This window comes from Marmota monax, unplaced genomic scaffold (assembly GCF_021218885.2).
Source record: "Marmota monax isolate L192 unplaced genomic scaffold, Marmota_monax_Labrador192_F-V1.1 WCK01_AAM20220418_F8-fsc00020, whole genome shotgun sequence".
NCBI classification, from domain to species: domain Eukaryota; kingdom Metazoa; phylum Chordata; class Mammalia; order Rodentia; family Sciuridae; genus Marmota; species Marmota monax.
Window position 1 is genome coordinate 16605546 of NW_026692912.1, and position 24081 is coordinate 16629626.

Here is a 24081-nt window from a genome sequence, read left to right on the forward strand (position 1 = left end):
ATAAATATTAAAAAAAAAAAAATTTAAAAAAAAAGAGACATGTGAGAATGTTCATAGCAAACTGCTCACAATAGGGAAAAAAAAAAGAACTGGAAAACATGCAAAATGCCCATAACACAGGAGAATGAATTAAGATATATATACAAACATATGTAAACAAAAAAGGTTTTTATTCAGAAAATAATCAATGAATTACAATGATGTGTAACAATAAGAATAAATGTTGGCCAGGCACAGTGCACAAGCCTGTAATCCCAGTGACCTGGGAGGGTGAAGAAGGAAGATCACAATTTAAAGGCCAGCCTCAGCAATTTAGTGAGGCCCCAAGCAACTTAGCAAAATCCTGTCTCAAAACAAATATAAAAAGGGCTGGGAATGTGGCTCAGTGGTTAAGCACTCCTGAGTTCAATCTCTGGCAATAGAGGGGAAAAAGAATAAATTTTAATAACACAATATTAAGTAAAATGCTAAATCCCAAATGATTAAATCATAGAGTAATTGTTTTATTTCATAAAAATAAAACCAAAATAAAAAAGCTTTTTTTCTAATAGGTATAAATGTGATAAAACTATACAAAAACTGAAGGCAAGGTGGGCATAGTGGCACACGCCTTTAATCCCAGGAGTTCAGGAGGCTGAGGCAGGATGATCCAGAGTTCAAAGCCAGCTTCAGCAACTTGGTGAGGCCCTAAGTAACTCAGTGAGACCCTGTCTGTAAAGAAAACAAAAAAAAGGGGGGAGCTGGGGATATGGTTCAGTGCCCCTGGATTCAATCCCCAGTATCTCCCCCCACAAAAAAAAAGAAGGCAAGGAAATGATGAAGACCCTTTTAAGTTGTTTAGCCTAAATTTTTACTGAATTGAGTTTCTGTCCTCTTAAGTGAGAGGTGTGTGTGTGTGTGTGTGTGTGTGTCTCTAAACACACACACACACACACACACACATACACACACACATTTTTTTTTTTTTTAAAGTCAAATTTACTTGACTGTGAACAGTTGATGGGCTAGGGACATAGCCTATAAGAACACCTGCCTATAAGGCGTGAGGCTGAGACAGGAGGATCCAGAGTTCAAAGCCAGCTTAGTGAGGCCCTAATAAGCAACTGAGTGAGTTGAGGGTTGAAGATGTGGCTCAGTGATTAAGAGAGGTGTGTGTGTGTGCGTGCCCCTCTCTCTCTCTCTCTCTCTCTCTCTCTCTCTCTATATATATATATATATATATATATATATATACATGCATACCTCACTCCCCTCAAAAAAGAAAGAATTTGTTCTAAAGAGTTTCGACTGCTGCATTTAATGCTCTTCCAGTTAATATGGCATTTATAGAACTTTATATTCTATCTCTGACAGAAGTTCACGAGGGAAGCAGTGTATATAAATAATTGATAAGTACTCGAGAACAATGATTTTCACATGTGAAAAGGGTCCTCTTGTCCAAATTTCTACTGTAAAAACAAACTTCAAACCTCTAAATAATGTACTTATTAGCTGCAAGGCTTTAAACTATCTAATCATCGGGTAATACTGAGACAAAACAGAGACAGAGAAAACACAGGGATAGAACAAACAATGCTAGCAAATGATATGAAATGAATTCAGTCATTTAAGTGTTGTTCTTCACTTGTCAAACACTCACAGGTCTCCAAGGCTTTCCTTAGACCCTTTACATCACTATCAAGAATAATAACCCTCAAATAATCATTCTAAGAACATTAAAGGTAATCTAGAAATAGGAACACTTCCTTCCTACATTATCAGTAGGCAATCAACAAAGCTACAAGTGAATAAATTTGAGTGTTAAATAAATATTTCCATATAGCATTATATGAAATAATTCTGATAGAGCATTATGCAAAATAAATTCAGCATCACAATCCTATGTAGTTCAAAGTCTTAACATTTGGCAGACAGAAAAGACAAACTTAAAAATTAAACACTTCTTGGAAGATTATGAGTGATGGAGATTAAATGCAAATTCAGGTCTCCTGACGGGTACTGTATTCACAGACAACTAAAGGGAAAAACACACTTAAGTCAGAAATTAGGTCTTCAGTGTTGGATGGCCATTTACAGCCATAAAGACCTTTTTTCTTCTGCCTCCGTGAATTCTGCTTTCTGAAAAATAATACCTCCTGCATGATATGCTCCCCAAGGCTACTGTGAAATAACTAATATTCAGGAAAATAGTCTAAAAAGTACAATGTCTAAAAGAGGAAGATTACCCTTTTAACCTTCCAATTTTCTGAACTCAAGGAACAGTAATACAATACACCATGAGCTTGTGACTGGTTCTTTCTGTCTCTAACAAATTCTGCAATTCAAGAATACTACTAAATTTCCATAATTCTAAATATCCATTATTTTAGGACTAATAAAAGGAAAAGTATAACCACTTGATATTATTAAGACAGAAAAACAGAACAGGCTAAATTCCCTCAGCCTGAAAAAACCTCCCCAATAATCCCTAATAGTAATAATGTCAAAGCATTCAGCTACATATTTTACATGCATTACTTCATTTAATCCACATAAACCCTCTATGGAAACTACAATTATATCACTTGCACAGAGGAATTGATAATTTCAAGGAATGAAATAACCTATCTGAGATCAAGCAGCTAGTGGCAGATGCAGAATTTGAACCAGATCACCTGTCTGCAGACATGGGGCTCCTTTATGACTCATAATGCCATAAAGTTTCTTCCAAAAAAGCCCACCTACCTCAATGCCAGCTCCATAGAAAGCCTCCCCTCATCATATCCCAAGCATAAAATTAATTCTTCTTTTTCTGTGCTCACAAAGCACTTTTTAGTTCCTTTCTGGCAACATCTGAACCTACTTACAGTCAAATGAACAAACGAAAATAAAAATCTGGGGGCTGAGGTTGTGGCTCAGTGGTAAGAGCCTAGAATGCATGAGGCACTGGGTTCAATCCCTTGCACCACATAAAAATAAACAAATAAAATAAGGGTATTGTGTCCATCTGCAACTAAAAAAAAAAAAAAATTTAAATCTTAAAATAAATAAAAATCTGTAATACACATACATAGATTGGAATACATATACCAACATACCATATACCAACATATGTGTATATACACCCACACACATATGTGTGTGTGACTTAATGTGTTTAAGTATATTTTGTATATATAAAATCCTGGGGAGAGGTTCTTGTTTTTCTTTTGGAATTTAGGATTGAACCCAGGTATGCTTTGCCTCTGAGTTATACCTCCAGACCTTTTAACTTTGAATTTTGAGACAAAGTTTTGCTAAATTGCAGAAACCAGCATCAAACTTGTGATCCTTCTGTCGCAGCTTCCGAAATAGCTGAGATTACAGGCATGTACCACTGCACCCAGTAAAATTAAAAACAAAATTTTACTTGAAATCCATATGCTTACTTTGCATTGTAGTTTCTGGTATCCGCATCTTAGCCCCTATTCCTTACCCACCTCATTAATAATCAGAGATTCTGGTCTAAATAGTGATTACCACCATTTGAGGGTTAATGGCCTTGAGCAAACATACAAATTCTCTGAATCTCAGGTTCTTCATCTCTGAATAACCACTTTACTTCAGAGGAGTTTTTTTTTTGTTGTTGTTGTTGTTGTTAAATTTTTCTGCAGTTGCAGATGGACAGAATGCCTTTATTTCATTTGTTATATGGTGCTAAAAATTGAACCCAATGCCTCACTAAGCAAGCACTCTGCTACTAAGCCACAACCCCCCCATACTTCAGAGTTATTTTAAAACTGGACAATCTTGTCTTTAAAGAGCTCAATGGAGAGATTAAATAGTTTGCCCAAAATCAAGGGCTAATGAGTATCAGAGCAAAGATATAAATTCAAGCTTATGTTTCATAACCTGTGTTACTAAGTCAGTTGCGTGATTCCAAAGTCCAATTTTTAAGCACTTCCTACATAGCTCCCCAACTCATTATGGCCTCCCAGATCTTAATTCTCAATGCTTGGAGTCAGGATAGGGATCTGAACCATGAAAACTTCATTTATAGTCCAATGAATGTTTCTTGCACTCAATAAATACAGTATTGGTAATATTCTAAAACTGCATGAGCAAGGCGGCACTCAGTTTCCAAGTGAGATTTCAGACTCTTGCCTTTACGAAGTTAGTTCTACTTCCAATTCTCAATAACATTAAAATAAACTATTTCATAAATCTGATTTCTCACTCTTCTGCTAAAAATAATATTCAATTGTACTTACTCTATAATAACTACCTACTCTCACTAATAAAATGTTTAACCCTTGAAATTAAATTTTTCAAAATACCATCCTTAACTTCTTAAGTTATGAAAGAAATGATCATAACTCTCCACAATAACCATACACTCAACATAGATAATGCCTTCTCCCTAGGAATCATCTCCCCTGATCTTGACACCTTTACCCTCTTCCTAACCCTATGCCTAGTTTGGACTCAATTAAGGAGCACTTCTATGTGCTCTCACGGAATCAGTTTTGTCTTATGTTGTACCACTTATCAGCTCTCTACGTACATGTTCCTTGAAGCCAGATATGCTTTGTTCTCTACTATATCCCTAGTACATATCACAACACCTAGATAATAGGTTCTCAAATATTTGTAAAATCAATAAACAAATGAATAAATGACTGACAACCCACTTATAACTTTAATACCTCTGGTGAAGAATATGTGCAAGTCCTCATCATTCTCTATAGCTGTAGCACAGCTAGACACATAACTTAAAAACAGTCTTGTCACTGATTCTCTCTACCAGCTCTAAGCATTTTACACACCATGACCATAGCTGCAGTGTGCTTATCACTTTTTACTGAGAAGCAAATCCAAGTTTACAGGAATATGCTTTAAAATTGAAATGCTGACCACAGTCATCCTAAAGGGTGCTTTATTTCCAAATAATTCATTTAAGAGAACTGTTCACATAGATAGCAAGCACTGCTACCATGTCATGCACAATTGCATGACCAACTTTGTAAGCTGACCACCTTGACAAATGAATCTTCATTTTTTGATCTCCCATGTTTCACAGAATAGACAAGATGCTTTACACTAATCATGCAATTTAACATTTACATCAACACTACAAGGGGAAAACCATATGATTTGTCTTCATTTTAAGAATTAAGAACAGAAACTCAAATAATTAAATAACTTGTCCAAAGGCACATAGGGGCAAATCTACAATTTGAACCCAAGTATGCTATATGCCAAAACCTGTGGTCCTCCAAACTAAAATGCCCTGAAGTAAAATACAGCCACCTTATCTGCCTCATAATTATTATGAATCAATTAAAAATTGCTCTAAGAGTGGGGGATGTAGCTCAAAAATCAAGTGCTTGCCCAGCATGTGCAAGCCCTGTGTTCAATCCCCATACCACAAAAAATAAAGAATGAATGAACTAAGGAGTCAGGAAGAAATGATCATCCAGTAACATAAAATGTAAAGCTAGGTTTTCCATTTAGCATTATTTATACTGCAAAGACAACCTAAAAGATAAAAGCAGCTTTAAGAATCACTATAAAGGGCTAAGGATGTGGCTCAAGGGGTAGAGCGCTCGCCTAGCATGCGTGAGGCACTGGGTTCGTTTCTCAGCACCACATAAAGATAAAATAAAGATATTTAAAAAAAAAAAAAAAGAATCACTATAAAAATGAATAAGAGCCATAGAAACCTAAATGATATTGTCATATGAAAATGTAAGATGGGTTTTAAAAAAAAATGTTATTCAAAATTATGGAATAGGGGCTGGGGTTGTGGCTTAGCGTTAGAGAGCTCTTCTAGCACATGTGAGGCGCTGGGTTTGATCCTCAGTACCACATAAAAACAAATAAATAAAGGTGTTGTGTCCTACAACTAAAAAAATATATATTAAAAAATTATGGAATAGATGGAAAATCTGTTAACAGGAGAGTTAAAGGTTAGGAAAGTACATTAGAAAGGGGGAAAAAGTCTCTTATTCCAAGATAACAGGCCATATTCAAAAATACTCCTTTGCCAATTTATAAAAAACAAAAGGATTATGGAAACAAATAGGATGTGGCTCAAGTGGTAGCGCACTCACCTAGCATGCACAGGCACTGGATTTGATTCTCAGCACCACATAAAAACAAAATAAAGATATTGTATCCACCTAAATCTAAAAAATAAATATATAAAAAAAAAAAGAAATACTGGTAACAGACCAGAGCAGACCTATAATACATTCTTAAGAAATACACCATGTGTTTTAATTCTTCTGGACTTACTGAATGTCCACTGAAAGGCAAATTCTCTAGCCAATGCAAATTTACATGATCCTTAATAAACAATCACATGATAAAGTTAAACCTCACTTAAAATTACAATTAGCTACTCATTAATTTCCCTAAAAGCATTTAATGCTGAACTCACCTACTATTAAAAATAAGTGGTGGGGCTGAGGATGTGGCTCAAGGGGTAGCGCACTCGCCTGGCATGAGTGCGGCCCAGGTTCGATGCTCAGCACCACATACAAACAAAGATGTTATGTCCGCCGAAACTAAAAAATAAATACTAAAAGTTCTCTATAAATAAATAAATAAATAAGTGGTGCCCATTCTCAAATTACTTCCCATTGCCCGTCATGACAATATTTGAAGATGGTGGCCTTTTAATATTGCAAATCCACACTGGCTTCTCTGCCACATGTTTGCTTTTCAACTTCTTAAAGATTAATGAACTGTCACATAAACGGTTTTCTTGCCTATTAGTCTTGATGCTTCAAAAACGTTAAAAAATTTCCTTTGGAATAAAATTTTAACAGAGTAGGCAGTTCTTTATACTTCAAATTAAACAGTGTCCACAGATGATATTTCCAAATTGAGCAACCACATTTTTCTTATGACATTTTTAGGGATTTCTTTTTTGATTTGAACTAATAGTAACTTCTTCCCTTTTTTCTACAATTCTTAGAATGTTTGCTTTGCTTCACCATTGTTTTTATTAACAAAATGAATTAACTTTGAAGAGTGAACTAAAATGACACAGAATATGTAATAACAAAATGATGTACAGGGCAAATAACCTTTAAGTGAACTGTTAGTTATACAGTAAATACAACTTTAAGGGTTTTAATTTGCTGTTAAATACAGAAGTATTAAAATATAATATGGTTACTAATATGTATTCTACTGGTGACCAGAATTGTGATTACCCACATGCCAGACATTAGGGTGAATATTAACATGAATTTGGTAATGATTAAGATGATAATAACAGATTATGCCTAACACTTAAATAGAGCTTACTATGTTCCAGGCACTGTTCTAAATACACTGCACATATTATTTCATTTAATCTTCACAACAACCCTCCAAAGTAAGTACTATTATTTCCAATTTACAATGAGAAGACGGGAGACTTTGAAAAGTTAACTAAATTACCCACAATATAAGCAAGAAACTGACAAAGCTGTAATTGAAATTTTGGTTGGAATTAGTCAAGCTGTTTTCCTCTAAATAATCATTGAATCACCCCACTCCCAAACAATTCTTCAAAATACTACCTATTCCCTAAATGATAAAGAAACAAAATTTATGGTACTCCCATAACAAGGCACCCATCTCACATACAATTTTATAGCCAAAAACAATATTTAAACTTCAACTATAGCTAAATTGATATTGCCATCAGTCCCTCAAATCCATCATTCACTCCTCTACATCTTTCTTCATAACTTTACTCCTGACTAAAATAACCTCTACAATTTTCACCCCAAACTCTGCCTGAGATTCAAACCAAATTCCACCTCATTCATAAGACAGGTCCAGTCTGAAATTGTTTGCATAAACTCTTATTATTACAACAAGCTATCATTATTAATTACATACAACCTCATATTTCAACTTTACATATGCTTTTCTCCAAACTATAAGCTGAGGGCCATAACTATGCCTCAAAATCTAGTATACCTATAAAAGCTGAAAAAATACTGTTAAAAACAGAAGAAAATGCATTTTGACTTAGTTAGAGCTAGTAAGGCAAAGTAAGTAAAGTAAAAGCTTTTTGTGACAGAACTGAATTTTAATCTAATCCATTTTTAAATTTTTTTTTTGTAGTTGTAGATGGACAGAATGTCTTTATTTATTTTTATGAGGTGCTGAGGATTGAACTCAGTGCCTCACGCATGCTAGGCAAGCGCTCTGCCACTCAGCTACAGCCCCAGACCTAATCTAATATTTTCTAACTATTTGACAGTGGTAAATAATCCTAAATTTATATTCTCGTCTATACAAACAAAAGTAAAACCTAGATCTCAGAGTTGTTACAAAATTTAAATGAGAAAATAGATTACCCTGAAAGAAGGGATAGACTGACAGTTCTCAGTGTTAATAATAAAAGCTAGAAAACTGAGAAACAGCATCTTTAATGTGCTTAAAAAAAAATAAATGCCCATAAAGAATTCTATACCCAATGTATATATTCCTACAAGAATGAATGCAAGGGGCTGGGGATGTGGCTCAAGCGGTAGCGCGCTCGCCTGGCATGCGTGCGGCCCGGGTTTGATCCTCAGCACCACATACAAACAAAGATGTTGTGTCCGCCGAGAATTAAAAAATAGATATTAAAAAAAAAAATTCTCTCTCTCTCTCTCCCACTCTTTCTTTAAAAAAAAAAAAAAAGAATGAATGCAAGCAAAAGCATTTTCAGAAAAACAAAACAGACTACACCATCAGCTAACTGGTACTAAGATAAAATTCTAAAAGGTATTCTTAAGGGTAAAAAAAATTACAAAAGATCAAAGGTCTGAAATTCAGACACGAAAACAGCTGAGAAAATGCTACAAATATGGGTAAATCCTAGTGAATACTAACAACTCTACTATTATTAAAACAGTATTTAATACTTTAACTAATTCTATATATTAAGTATTTAGAATAAAGTATACAAATAAAATTAAGCATAGGTTGAAAAAGGGGTAAAGGGACTCTAAGATGCATACAATGCCAGGATAAAGATTAATAATAGTATCTATTAACAATAATTCAAAGATGTACACTGCCATCTACGTCCACCATTGGGTGCAACGATAGGGAATTCATGCATTTTAAGTTCGCTCAATAATAAGATGTGTATCCTCCAACAAGTTTCCTATTTCTGCACTTTTTTCCCCAAAGGAAAATGAGAGGTTGAATTATATGATCTCTTAAGATACTTTAGACTCTCATTTAATTATCAACATTTTTTAAAATCCACCTCTTTTTCCTGCTCTACTTTTATCATCATAGTCTTAGCATCAGGAAACATAGAAATGATAGGCTTTTTAATATTTTATTTTTGTTGATGAATATTTATTTATTTATTTATTTATTTATACATGGTACTGAAAAATCAAACCCAGTGCTTCACACATGCTAGGCAAGTGCTCTACCACTGGAGCCACAATCCTAGCCCAGCAGTTTGTTGTTTTGGTTTTTTGTTTTGTTTTGTTTTTATTTATTTAGATATATGTGACAGCAGAATGCATTTTGATTCACTGTACACAACAGCAGCACAATTTTTCATTTCTCTGATTGTACACAATGTAGCATCACACTATATGTGCAGTCATACATATATCTAGGGTAATAATGTCCACCACATTCCATCATCTTTCCTGTCCCCATACTCCCTTCCCCCGTCTGTCCTTCACCCTTGCCCAAAGTTCCTCCATTTTTCCCCTTCCCCCACTCCCACTATGGATCAGCATCAACTTATCAGAGAGAACATTTGGCCTCTGGTTTTTTGGGATTGGCTTACTTGGCTTAGCATGATATTCTGCAACTCCATCAATTTACCCCAGCAGGTTTCTTTTTAAAGCTTAGTATTAAATATTAAATATCTTTCCTCAGTTTAATTTTACCTTACTCTGCCAAGAAAAAAAAAATTAAAATGCAAGTTATTTGAAGCCTGGACACACTTCCATGATTTGTTGTGCTATGTAAAATTTGGTGTCTGTATTCTTCCTGCTTTGTAAGCAGATCAAGGCCCAAGAAAGATGGGAAAAGGTTATAACTGTTTCTGGAAAGTGTGCTACAGGGGACTGGGGCTGTATCTCAGTGGCAAAGCACTTGCCTAGCATATGTGAAGCACTGAATTCAATCCTTAGCACCACATGAAATCAAATAAAGGCATGCTGTCCATCTACAACTACAGAAAAAAAAAATTTTTTTTTAAAGAAAAATATGGAGCTGGGGATGTGGCTCAGTGGTAAAGCACTTGCCTAGTATGTGTGAGGAACTGGGTTTGATGATTCTCAGCACCACATAAAAATAAATAAAGGCCTGGGGATGTGGCTCAAGTGGTAATGCGCTTATCTGGCATGCGCGGGGCGCTGGGTTCAATCTTCAGCACCACATAAAATAAAAAGATGTTGTGTCTACCGAAAACTGAAAAATAAATATTAAAAAAATTCTCTCTCAAATAAATGAATAAATAAATAAATAGATAGATAGATAGATAAATAAATAAATAAAATAAAGGCATTGTATCCATCTACAACTAAAAAATAAATATTTTTTAAAAAATGAACAGCTTCCCATTTCACTCACAGTACAGGTTTTGGGCCTAAAAGGACTCACATGATCTGCTCCCTTCCATTCATTTTCTTTATCTCTCAGACCTCATCTCTAGCTGGTCCCCACACCCGTCACCCGAATTCAGCTGCTCTCCTCGGGAGACTCTGAACTGGCGGTCACCATGCTTACGCCCCTACAACATGGCCTTAGAAAAGCTCAGGAAGCCAGGGAAGACATTACAGGGTTTCAGCTTTTCTGTGTCTTTGAACAGATTAACAAACATAGGCATCTGGTATTTCATCTGGAGTGGTTCTCATGCTTGTTGTGGGTGGATGACTGCCTAGGAGGGTGATAACTGTGTTGACCACCCCACCCTCCCCAGCTAGAAATGGAAAGTTTATTGCCCACTGGCTATGAAAAAGAGCTGAAGCTTGACTGGCACTGAATTATCTAAGAAGTTTCTTCTGGAAACATGAAACTCGGACTCTTCCTGTCACTTCAACAAAGAAGTTATTTTTAAAAGCACTTGGGTTCGGGGCGGGGAGCAGGGCTCAGAGGTAGAGTGCTTGCCTACCATGTGTGAGGCATTGGGTTCAATCCTCAGCACCACATACAAATAAAATAAAGATATTGTGTTTGCCTGTAATTAAAAAATAAATATTAAAAAAAAGAAGAAGAAAAAGCACTTAGGAAGTTCCTCCTCCACCCCAAGGTGGGAAGGCTTAGAGAAGTACGGCCACCTTCTAGGCCATATCAGAATTCCTGAAGGTTAGAGACCCCACAGAAGTAGACCAAATCTGCTGCAACCATCAAGACATGGAAAATCTGATGCAACTGGAACCAAGTGTTAAACCACGTTAAAGAGCTCAAGAATCCAAGCAGCATAAAGGCCAGCTCCCATGATATACATCATAGCCATGAGGAAGAACCAGCCCATCTGGCCCACTGTAGTGGCCTTGATAAATCCCTAAGTAATAATGAAGTGCATGGTGAGTATAACATCACTCAAGCCAAGTTCCAGGAACATGCCTGCTCTTTTCTGCTCGTGCTTAGGAGTGGCAAACCAGTCCCACTATGCCACAAAGATGGCAGAGATACCCAGGACACAGATGATGGAAAGGTAGAAGAATCGAGGCTATGGGGAACAGTAAAAGGAGTAATAAGAGTCAGGGGACAAAGTTCCCCATAATCAGGAGAGCAATTAAGGAATAGTCCAGTTTGGAAAAAGTATGTGAGACATTCTCTGAATGACAACAGACAATATGGAAAAACCAGAAGAGCACTATACCCAAAAATATGCCAAAAAACACTTTCTCCTGAAGAGAGGCCATGAAATACATATTTGGTCTAAGCATGGTCAAGATTCCCAAAAAGAGAAACAGCACGAAACAAGTAGACAGCTCCAGGGGTTGCCAGGTCCTGTGAGTATGTGGAAGAGGCTGCTTTTATTTCAATAACAGTGGAATGTTTATTTGAAAACTATCTTCTGTGTTAAACCTTATCTAGAAAACTAGAATAGGGTCACTGTGGTGGATGTGCAGTTCTTTGGAGTCCCTAAGATTCCTAGAGAACTAGTGAAGACCACTTATCCAGTAGGTTGGCACTTATTGTGAAAAGTTCAGGGGGTGTCATGATGCCTAAGGTTCTGGCTTTTGGGTTTGAAAAAACAAAGTAGGACTGTAGCAGGCTCATTTCTCCAGTCCAAGTAAGGGCAGCAGGACTCCAGGCATTGGGGCACTGGTGTCTTTGTCCAAGATATCATCTGCCTCATTTCACCCTCTGGCCAACAGCCACACCCTGCCACTCATAGGGTAGAAAACTTATCTTCACCATCTAACAATTGAGTTTAATCTTTTAAAGATATGAATTCCAAAGTTGAAAGCTGTGGCATCACTTTCTTTTTTCTTGCCCTTAAAAGGCATCTGGTATATTCTCGTATCAATAAAGATTGTTCAAGTTCAGATCCTGATATAGGATCAACAGGTCTAAAAGCTGACCCTAAAGCAGGAGTTTGGGGGATGATTTATAGTGGAATCATCAAACAGACCTCCTTCTCATAGATGTCAGGGATCATTCCCACTGGGGAGCTAACCATGTGTACAGTATTCTTGTCATACTGCTGAATGGTAGATGAGCTGCTCCCAAAAGCCACCGCTGGGTTGGATGATGGACCGACATAACTAGGTCCACAGGGTACTTCACGAGGTCGGAAAGGTACAAAGTGGTTGAGTGGCTCATGCCACTGGCACAGTGTAGCAGTGTACAGCTCTGCTTCATTTCCATACTGTGGATATGGTGGATGAAGGGTTCAAAGAAGTCATAGAGCTGAGAGATGCGTACATCAGCCACAGGCACATATGTGGACTGGATATCCTCATAAGAAGGTATTTACCATCTCTACTGAGACGTTGATGACTGAAGTGATCTGATTGCTGGATAGCAAGAGTTTGTTATTGGCAGCCACACCAATGCTGATGTACAGGCTTCTGGTGATCTGTGAGAAGCCACTGACTGAGGGCTGCCCGAACTAAACTAAAAAGGTACACAGGGGTGCTGTCATCAAAGCGGTAGGTCAGCAGCTGGTGACATATGAGGCCTGCATCTTTCTACTAAGCTGTGTCCATGGAAAATTCTCTCCAACAGGAGTGTGAGGGGGTTCATTCATGAAGAAGCAGCATCGATTATACCCAGGCAAGGGTTTCAGGGAGAAGTCAGTTCCAATTCTAATCCCAGGGGCCAAAATCCCAGCTGGCCCAGCAAACTGGTTTCCTCAAGGGGAAGAATCAGCTACCCAGAAGATGCTCATAAAGCAAGCCCAAAATGAGGGCATGAGTAGTCTGTGGCCATGTAACAGATGGTCATTATCCTTCAGTCATTCAAGAAGTACGTTATATGGGATTGACCCTCCAACGCCCCTCCCAGACTTCACACACTAACTAACTCCATCTTCTCCATGGCATAGTGGGCCTGCAGGCAAAGCATCAGTACCCATACCTCTTCTTCTTCTTGGGGCCCTGGGCATATTTGCTCTTCTTCAGCCTTGTTTGGGTTGGACCTGCTAGGGCTTCTCTTCTAGCAGCAGTCCCAGTTGAGCCAATTCCACTGAGTCAGTTTCCCTATTACTGGCAGAAGCCCCAACTGCCCTGTGCCACCACAGATCCTTTGTATGAAGATATCTGGTAGGTATCTCAAGTTTCAGCTTGAGAAAAGGCTGGTGTCCCTCAGTCCCAGGGGCAGAGAATTTCCTGTGATGGCAAACGAGTCCTGTGGGCAGGCGTGCTGAGGGCTGCGGTCCCCCAACTACATCCCACAGCATTGGAGGCCACCTATAACCAAGTGGCCCAGGATCTTCAGCACTCTCCTGGCACTGGAAGGAGCACATGATCCACCTTTCATTTTCAAACATTAAGTCCCTCAGAAAATGTTCAAGAATATTATAATTAACACCTTTATACCCTTCACTTGACTTCACCAATAGTTGAGATTTTGCCACGTGTGCTATAACTATTTTTTGTGAAACCATTTAAAAGTAAGCTGCAGTCCCCTTGACCTCATCTCAACCTAAATACTTCTACATCTTCTAAGAATCAGATCACTCTCCCTCACAACCACAATACCATTATCACATCTAAGAAAATTAACAGTTCAATGATATCAATAAAGACATAATAAATTTTCTCAACTTGTTTCCCAAATCTTTTAAAAGTTTTTTAATCCGAAATGCAATCAAAATTCACATACAGTATTTTTTGTCTCATCTAGTCTCTTTTAAGCTAGAACTGTCTCCTTTATCTTTGTTTTTTCATGTCAATGATTACATGTCCAGACCAACTGCCCACATTCTGATTCTTCTGTTGCCTCATTCCTAGCAACGATGTACACATATGTGATATTGTGTGTTTCAGTTCTGAGGGTAATTGATATCAGTTCATTGATCTTAAATTTAATTACTTGATTAAGGTAGTAAATGTCAGATCTCTATACTATGAACTTTCTCTTTCACAAATAATGGTGACATGATTCTTTGAAACTATGTGAATATCCTGTTTCCCAACAACCTAAACATCCACTGATACTTGCTTGAACCCAATTATTACATTTGACTATGCAGAAAGGTAATTTCCTAATCTTACATATTCCTTTCACATATATAACCTGGCCATCTTCTGCAAAGAGCTCCACCTTTCTCATTCCCTTTGTCCCCTTCTCTAGCTCTCTGTGAACCTTGTTTTTGATATAATGTCTACTACCATCATGCTTTGTGATACCCAAATTGTCCCAAATTTGATGAGTGGTAGCCTTTACAAGTAAATGACTGTGCCTTATCCTAGTCTTTTCCTTATTTTTTGATAAAATATCCCAGACTGTTGCTGATCATAATGTAGAATGACACAATCTTGAAAGCCATAATCCCAAATGTTAAAACCTTGAAAGATCAAAACTGTGTTTAAAATTCTCAAAATTACAATCTCAAAATACTAAAAATCCCCAAATGTGGAAGTCCTAAAAATCCCCAAAACCACAATTTCCATTTTTAAAAAGGCAAAGAGGAGGAAAAAGCCAAATTCTTTTTAAATTAAAAATTTTCTTATTGCTATATAATATACCAATAAGAAAAACTTTTTAATTTAAAAACGTGTTATTTATTGGCATTGGCATTCCTTCTGGCTGATGAAATTCCAGCACCCTTTGATAAGTTAAAGCTTCATTTGGTTGGGCACAATGGTACACACTTGTTAATCTCAAAGCCTAGGGAGATTGAGACAGGAGGATCTCAAGTTGTGGCCAGCTTCAGCAACTTGATAAGACCATGTCTCAAAATATATATATATAAAAAAAAAAAAAGGAATGGAGATGTAGCTCTGTGGTAGAGCACCTATGGAGTCAATCCCCACCACCACCATAAAGGTGGGTGGAGGAGAAGCTGCATTTACCTAAAGAAGCCAGCCAAGTTATTGACTAGTTCAAAAATAAATTATGTGCACCACAGGATAAGACACTTAAGTAACAGAGTTGTTAGTTTATCACCAGTATTGTTTCTGCCGGATTTGTGGCCTATCTATGAGCACAAACAGGATGAATTGCCATATACCCAAAACACCACAGAAGCATGACACAAAATTTAGTATGGAATGTTTGATATGTACCAGATGATAGAATTTTGAAAAGAGCAGCAGCACACTGAAAATGACTGTGAACCTATGCTCCAAGGACTGTCGTGACCTTAAAAAAAAAAAAAAAAAAAAAAAGCAGCTATTCATCCATATATAAGACTTCAAAATATAGCTAATTAAACAGTTAAATTCAGCCAGTTCTTATAGACTACCTCCATGCAACTGCCCATAATCACCCTTCAATACACTTTTTCATATTAATTTCTCTTTTTAAGTTTTGGGGTTTTTTTAAGCTCCCCCCGCCAACATACACATACACACTGTTTTAAATTGTATTATTTTATACAATTCACTATACTAGGCATTTCATCTTTGCATCATTTCCAGTATTGAAGGTATATACTATGCAGAAAATTTTAAGAGTCCTAATTCATTATATGTATTTTTTTTCAAATCTGACTCCTTGAAAGTGCATTTTCACAATAATGACTTTGTGCATAAGCATTGTACATATACACTTATGAAAAATAAAAATTCTCCAAATTTCAGCTTTTTGGGTGACCATTAATTAGTACGTTTCAAAATTCTGAATACTGTAATGCCACAGGATACAGAGTATAAAAAAAGAAATCATCTAATCATATTAATATATTAGTTTAAAAAAACTACAAGGTAGATGAAAGCCCCATTTCATAAAGAAATTAAAACAACAAGATTAAAGTTTGTTTTGTTTTGTTTTGCAGTGTTAGGGCTCCAACCCAGGGTTCTTGTGCATGCTGGGCAAGCATTTTACCTCAGAGCTACACCCTGAGTTTTATCATCAAGGTTTTTGATCAATCTCATCAAAAGACTTAGGTTGGGCTGGGATTGTGGCTCAGCGGTAGAGAACTTGTCTAGCAGGTATGAGATCCTGATTTGAATCTCAACACTGCATATAAATAAGTACATATAAATAAGTGAATAAAATAAAGGTTCATCAACAACTAAAAATATACATTATATATAAAAACAATAATTTTTAAAAAGACTTGGGTTATCTGTCATGGTAATTCAAATGACCACAATTATAAAGTTTGGTACATGCAATTACAAACCACATTGATATTTGTTTATGCAATCTGTTATTTGAACTATTTCTTCATGAATAGGGTTTATCTACTTAAAACTTATGCCTAAAAAAAATAATAACTTATGCCTACACAACTGTCACTAGTATGCCTTAGTATTTATGTTTTTTAATATGTATATCATTGCCTATTTTATTGTATAAAGGGATCTATACATTGTTCTATGTTTTATGTTCTCAGATGTAAGATAAATGTATTTTTAAATAAATTTGCTTTTTTCAGGAGTTATATTTTGGGAATTGTGATCCTCTTTAAGATTTTAAACTTTAGGGATTTTGACCTTTAAGGATCTCAACATTCAGGATTATGGTAATAAGGATTGTGACTTTCTGGATTATTGATCAAACCCATCCAGACTCAGTACTTTTTTGGCCCCACACCTGGAATCAGCCATTTCTCAAGGTTCCTTCTAGAGAGAAACAGAATTAAAAACCCAATCTATGGGCACTAACTAGGTATGTTTGTCTCTTCTGGCTGTCATTGCTTCTACCCTTTTGGTGGATAAAGCAAGAAAATACATTTATTTCATATGGATAATCCAAATTCCAACTTAACTTTACAGAATGTTTTGTTGTTCTTGTTGTTATTCTTGGTTTCATTTCTTTTTGACTAAAAATACTGAAGCTTGGGACTGAGGTTGTGGCTCAGTGGTAGCACACTTGCCTAGTATGCGTGAGACACTGGGTTCGATTCTCAGCACCACATACAAATAAAATAAAGATCCATCAACAACTAAAAAATATTTTTTAAAAAATTTAAAAAATATTGAAGCTAACTATTAATTTACATTTAATTGATGTTTTATAATAAAAACTATCAAGAGCAATGCAGTGTATTTTGTAGGACAAGCCTTAAGAGATGAGACATTTCATACCACTTTATGTTTTATTTATTTCTAATGTAAGCAAAACTAAAAGTGCTAGCACAAAAAACAATGCAAAAGAGAATACAGAACCATTCCAGAGATACTATAGAATTACACATGGGTTACAAGAGCAGAAGCTGAATTTCCTTTCATATATCATACACTATGTGTTTCAAAACTCTTGAATCTTGTAATGTCAAAGAATATACAGAGAATTATAAAAATCTACTCATATTTGCATATTAGTTCCAATCATCACAAGATAAAAGAAAGACGAAAACCCTATTTCATTAAAAAATTTAAACTACAAGATTAAACTGACCAAAGTCACATAATCACGTCTTGTATATCTGTCTCCAATTCAGGGCGGAGAACACCTCTCTAAACAAAAACACATTCCTTGTTCAATGGATAAAACACCTTCCAAATAACTCTCTCCCAACTCAGGAAGTAAAAATGGCTACCAATTACCTACAGATTCAGATCACATTCCACCTGAATTAAATAATCCTATCACTCTCTGTTTCCATCACTTCTAATTCCACTCAGACCAGTAAGTTCTCACTTCTAAAAACTGTCGAGATTATTCCATCTCCAGACATACTTCTACTCATTTTTCCATGCAACTTCACTATATGTCTTTTGTGCCTGTACTAAGATAATAGAGGTAAAACATGAAATCTCCCTCAAAGAGATAATGAAAGAGATACACAACTGATTAGGTAAACTCGAACAAGTATTATCTTGTGGCACAAAGTCCTTCTGAAGCACAAAAAGATTTTTTAAAAAAAAGATATATATGACCAATAAAAACTCATGTATACCATGAGAAGAAAGAGAAAATGGCAAAACTACTTTAGAAAAATTTTGGCAGGTTCTCCTACCTAAAGCTGAACACACAAAGAATCCATGGCCCACTAAATCAACCCATGTTATATACCCACAGAAATGTACATGTGCAAGCCAAAAAAGACAAGTACATAACACCACCTAACTGATATTAGTCAAAAAAACTAGAAATAGCTTATATGTCCATCAATAGTACAACGGATAGTGTTGTATTTGTATAATGGAACAATATCAACAAACTCCTGCTACACAAAAAGAAAATGGATGGGGCTGGGGCTGTAGCTCAGTGGTAGAGCGCTTGCCTCACATGTCTGAGGCACTCCGTTCAATCCTCAGCACCACATAAAAATAAATAAATAAAAAACAGATATTGTATCCATCTACACTAAAAAAAATTTAAAAAAAAAAAGAAAATAGATGAACCTCACAAAGCCTGAAAGAAAGAAAACATACACCCAGAATATACAGCTTTGATTAAAGCTTGAAAATAGACAAAACTTTCTAGGCACAGTGATACATGCTATAATCCCAGTTACTTGGGAAACTGAGGCAAGAGGATCCAGCCTAAGCAACTGAAAAAGAACCTGTTTCCAGAAAATAAAAAATTTTTTAAAGGGATATAGCTCAGTGGTAAAGCACTTGCCTAGCATGTGTAAGGCCCTGGATTCCATCACCAGTACTACACACACAAAAAACAAACAAACAAACAAAAAAAAAAACATTAAACCAGTTAAATAAAGTCAGAATAAATAATGATTACCTGGTAGGAAGTAGGGTTCCATGACCAGGAGGAAGAGGGTTTTAGAGTGCTAGTATTGTTCTATTTCTTCTTCTGGGTACTGGTCAAAAAAGGTGAATTCACCTAATGAAAATTTATGAAGCCATACATGCATAATTTATATATTTTGTAATTACACTTCAGTAAAAAACTTACTTACAAAAAAGATAGATGAGAAAAAAGGAAAACAGGAAGGTAAACTAGTATTTATATTATGCTAAGCAAGGGCTGGGAATGTGGTTCAGTGGCAGAGTGGCAGGACCTAGATGGTGATTCAAAAGCTAATGACTCAAAAGAAGGTAGATCATTAGAGAATCATTCTGGTAAGCTGAAAGCAGAATAGCAGCTTCCTCCAGATACTAAAGGCAGCAGTTCTACTTGTAATGTCTAACATTCCCTAATGGAGTTGGCAATTCAAACTCCAGCGACTGTGCCTAGGATAATGTCCCTGGATACATAAGTTCTGAATCTGTCTCTCCAGCTCTCCAAGAGAGTCTATGAGCCATCTAATATCCTATTCATAAGTTCTTCTGCCAGAGTCAATTTCCGGTTTTGGCAACTAAGAGTCCTAATACTCCATTTGATGAATATGAAAAACAAGTTTTTATAAAGTTAAATTTACTCACCATATAGCCCAGCAATCCCACACCTACTTATCTTCCCAAGGGAGGTAAAAATGTTTATAGTGGCTTTACTCTGTATGTTCAAAACCTAGAAACATCCCCAAATCCACTAACTACTGTATGAATAAATTGTGGAAAATCCATACATTGAGATATTACTGGGCAATAAAATCAGCTCCTGATACTTCCAATAACACGGATGAATCTCAAAACCATTAGGCTATATGAAAACAACTCAAAATGATTAACATTTAATAACTTCATGTATATCACATTCTGAAAAAAGCAAAACTAGAAATCAGATCAGAGAATGCCAGGGGCAGGAGGGGATGAGAGCAGGCTGACTACAAGACTACAAAAGGATCCAAGAGCACTTTTGCAGTAATGGAAATATTCTACAGATAGATCCTGGTGTTTACATGACTGAATGTGTGTGTCCAAATTCATAGAACTGTAAACCCCAAAAGGGTGAATTTTACTATATATAAGGTATACTCCAATAAAAATAACTAAAGGGCTAGTACCATACAAAAATAAATAAAATAAAGGTCCATTGACAACTTAAAAAACATTTTTTTAAATAACTAAAAAAGACTCAAAACTAGCTAAAAATTGATGGGCACAGTGGTGCATGCCTATAATCCCAGTGGCTTGAGAGGCTGAGGCAGGAAGATCGAAAGTTCAAAGCTAGCCTTGGCATCTTAACAAGACCCTGTCTCAAAAAAAAAGGAAAAGAAAAAAAATCTTGCTCAAAAGTCATATATACAGATATACAATCAGGCACAGTGGTTCATGCCTATAATCCCAGCAGCTCAGGAAGCTGAAGCAGGAGGATCATGAGTTCAAAGTCTGCCTCAGCAAAAGCCAGGCTCTAAGCAACTCAGTGAAACCCTGTCTCTAAATAAAATACAAAATAAGCCTGAGGATGTGGCTTAGTGGTTGAGTGCCCCTGAGGTTCAATTTCCAGTACCCAACCCAAAAAAAAAAAATTACAGAATGTTGAATCAGTTTCATATGAAATGTACTTAAAATTTTTTCATTTATCATAGAATCATGTCTAACCAAACAGTACCTAGAAAGTTCCTAGAGTAATATCTTTGAATAGTTGAGAGGGGGATGATATCTAATACATAAGTGAAGGGCTTGTCTTTGATAAAAAGACAGATGGTTGGTTATTCTATGCTAAGAGGAGTTAAGGGCAAATGCATAAGTACAGAATGCTTCAATTTTCTTAATGGAGAAAGAAGCAAGGTCTTCAGCTGAATGGGAGAGAGCTGTCACCAGTTTTAAAAAAGGGGGATAAATCAAAACTAAATACATAAAGGAGTAAAAAGGAGGATCAATAGAGTAGAGGAAGGAGAACAGGAAGAAGGATGAGGGGGAAAAAAGGGGAGATGGAGATTAAAATCAAATTCCTTGCATGTGTTATTTTGCCAAAATGAATGAACCCAAATACTATATGCATAATTATAATGTTCTAACAAAAAGAAAGAAAGGAGAGTGAGAGAGTAAATGAACTAGGTACATACAATTGCCTGACAGCATTAAGGGCCCACTTAAAGTTCAAGCTCATCAAATGTATGATATGTCAAGATCATTGTACTGTCATGTGTAACTAATTAAAACAAATTTAAAAAAAAAAAAAGTTCAAGCTCATAAATTTAAAAATATTACCAATCAGCATGATATGTGGATGTACAGGTACGTTTTCCAGATACATTCAGTTGTGCAGGTACAGATGCAGAATAAGAGGGGAGTCAGAATTTTTGCCTAGTGAATATGTTAAAATTATCATGGGCACGTAGGTATATGCAGAGGAGACTATATAATGATTGACTATGGTATTTAAGATGGATGAAGAAGAGAATGAGAACAACAAGGAGATAAAGAACAATGAAAAGGGTAGTATCAGACTAACCCATAAAATTACAATTATCTTATATTAGACAAAGGCACCAAAAACATGCATTGGAGAAAAGAGCTTCTTCAACAAAACAAATAACCCAATCAATAAACAGGCCAAGGAACTGAACAAGACACTTCTCAGAAGATAATATACAATCAATCAACAAATATATGAAAAAATGTTCATCATCACTAGCAATTAGAGAAATGCAAATCAAAACCACTTTAAGATTTCATCTCACTCCAGTCAGTATGGCATCTATTATGAAGATAAACAACAGTAAGTGTTGGCAAGGATGTGGGGAAAAAGGCACATTCATACATTGCTGGTGGGACTGCAAAATGGTGCAACCAATATTATGGAAAGCAGTATAGAGATTTCTTGGAAAATTGGAAATGGAACCACCATTTAACCCAGCTATCCTTCTCCTTAGTCTATACCCAAAGGACTTAAAAACAGCATACTATAGGGACACAACCACATCAATGTGTAGAGCATCACAATTCACAATACCTAAACTGTGGAAACAACCTAGATACTCTTCAATAGATGAATGGATTAAAAAAATGTGGCATATATACACAATGGAATATTACCCAGCAATAAAAGAGAATAAAATCATGACATTTGCAGGTAAATAGATGGGGTTAGAGAAGATAATGCTAAGTTAATTTAGCCAAATCCCAAAAAACCAAATGTCGAAAATTTTCTCTGATATAACGACGATGATTCATAGTAGGATAGGGAGGGGGAGCATGGGAGGAACTAATGAACTCTAGATAGGTCAGAGGAGTAGGAGGGGAAAGGAGGAGCCATGGGGTTAGAAATGATGGTAGAATGTGACGGACATTATCATCCAAAGTACCTGTATGAAGACATGAATTGGTATGAATATACTTTGTATACAACCAGAGATACGAAAAATTGTGCTCTATATGTGTAATAAGAATTGTAATGCATTCTGCTGTCATATATAAATAAAAAATTAATTAAAAGAAAAATGTACTATCAACGAATCTGAGACCCATGGTACAAGGAAAACAAGATTACACGGAGAAGAGTACTCAAGGAACTGGGAGGCCAACATGTCAGAAGAATCACCTATGTTTAAGTCACCCGAAAATTCTCAAGCCCAAAAAAAATCACTCCAGTCTCTGGCAAGTGTAGTCTTATAATTACCATATAATTCGGCTTTCAAATGTCTTTTATAAGCCATACCCAACTCGAACACTGGGGGGGGCAAACTTAATGCAAGTTCCACGCATTTTTACCTATTTGCTTTATCTAATTTTTTATTCAGTAACCTACATAAATTCCCTAGCAGATTTCCAGACAGACAGCAGTTGTTAATAAATACTTATTGGGGTTGTGGCTCAGTGGTAGAGCACTTGCCTTGCATGTGTGAGGCCCTGCATTCAATCGTCAGCACCACATAAAAAATAAATAAACGTAGTGTGTCCATCTGCAACTGAAAATTTAAACAAAAAGATACTTATTGATGGATATAAGCCCCTGGTGGGTTATAAAGCAATGCAGTAAGGGAATGAAAAGACAGATGAGTAAGCAATTGTCTTTTCCATATCACATAGACCAAAGATTGTTTTCACCATTTATAGCTGTCTGCCTTTCAGACTACATCACACAATTTATTTACCAATCACCTTCCTTCATATTCACTACTCAAAGACACTTTAGGATGAGACAATTTTCTATGTTTGGCTGCAAAGGCAGAAAAGTCATAACTATCTAAATTAATCAAAGGAAACCTTCTGTTTTAAAATTGTTTTATTAGCAGCTACTATAGCAGAAAAAGCAAATAGGTAAAAATGCGTGGAACTTCCACTTATTTTTCAAAAATACAATGCATGATTATTTTAATAAAAAGCATACTTTTTCTATTCATGGTATTGATGAGGTGAAAGAATTGTGTTCAAAACAAATTTTAAACCAGTGTTATGATCTAAAGCAATTACAAAACTCTATTTTTGCAAAACTCTATTTCTCAGTCATGGATTGTAGGGAACAAGTGATCTTCCTGTAACCCAATTGTTCTCTAAGTGTTATAAATAAAAGTACATGGGGCTGAGGCTGTAGCTCAGTGGTAAAGCACTTACCTTGCATGTGTGAGGCACTGGGTTCAATCCTCAGCACCACATATGAAGATATTGTGTGTCTATCTATAACTAAATAAAAATTTAAAAAAATAAATAAAAGCACAGGCAACTTTTAAACCTAGTTATGTTCTCACTCCCAGAGATCAGTTTAGTTGGTCTATGGTCAAATCCAGGTTATCAG

General features: G+C 36.1%; 1 protein-coding gene and 2 pseudogenes across 12 annotated transcripts in view; all 3 read right to left on the reverse strand.

Moving 5' to 3' along the window:
• Nucleotides 1-24081, reverse strand: part of Strbp (spermatid perinuclear RNA binding protein) — a 140696-nt gene that overhangs the window by 82082 nt on the left and 34533 nt on the right. The gene's annotated exons all lie outside the window — the stretch shown is intronic.
• LOC124097339 (adiponectin receptor protein 1-like) overlaps nt 1-24081 on the reverse strand; it is a 57775-nt pseudogene continuing 33694 nt past the window's right edge.
• LOC131424439 (dual specificity protein phosphatase 18-like) lies at nt 11939-23873 on the reverse strand (annotated as a pseudogene).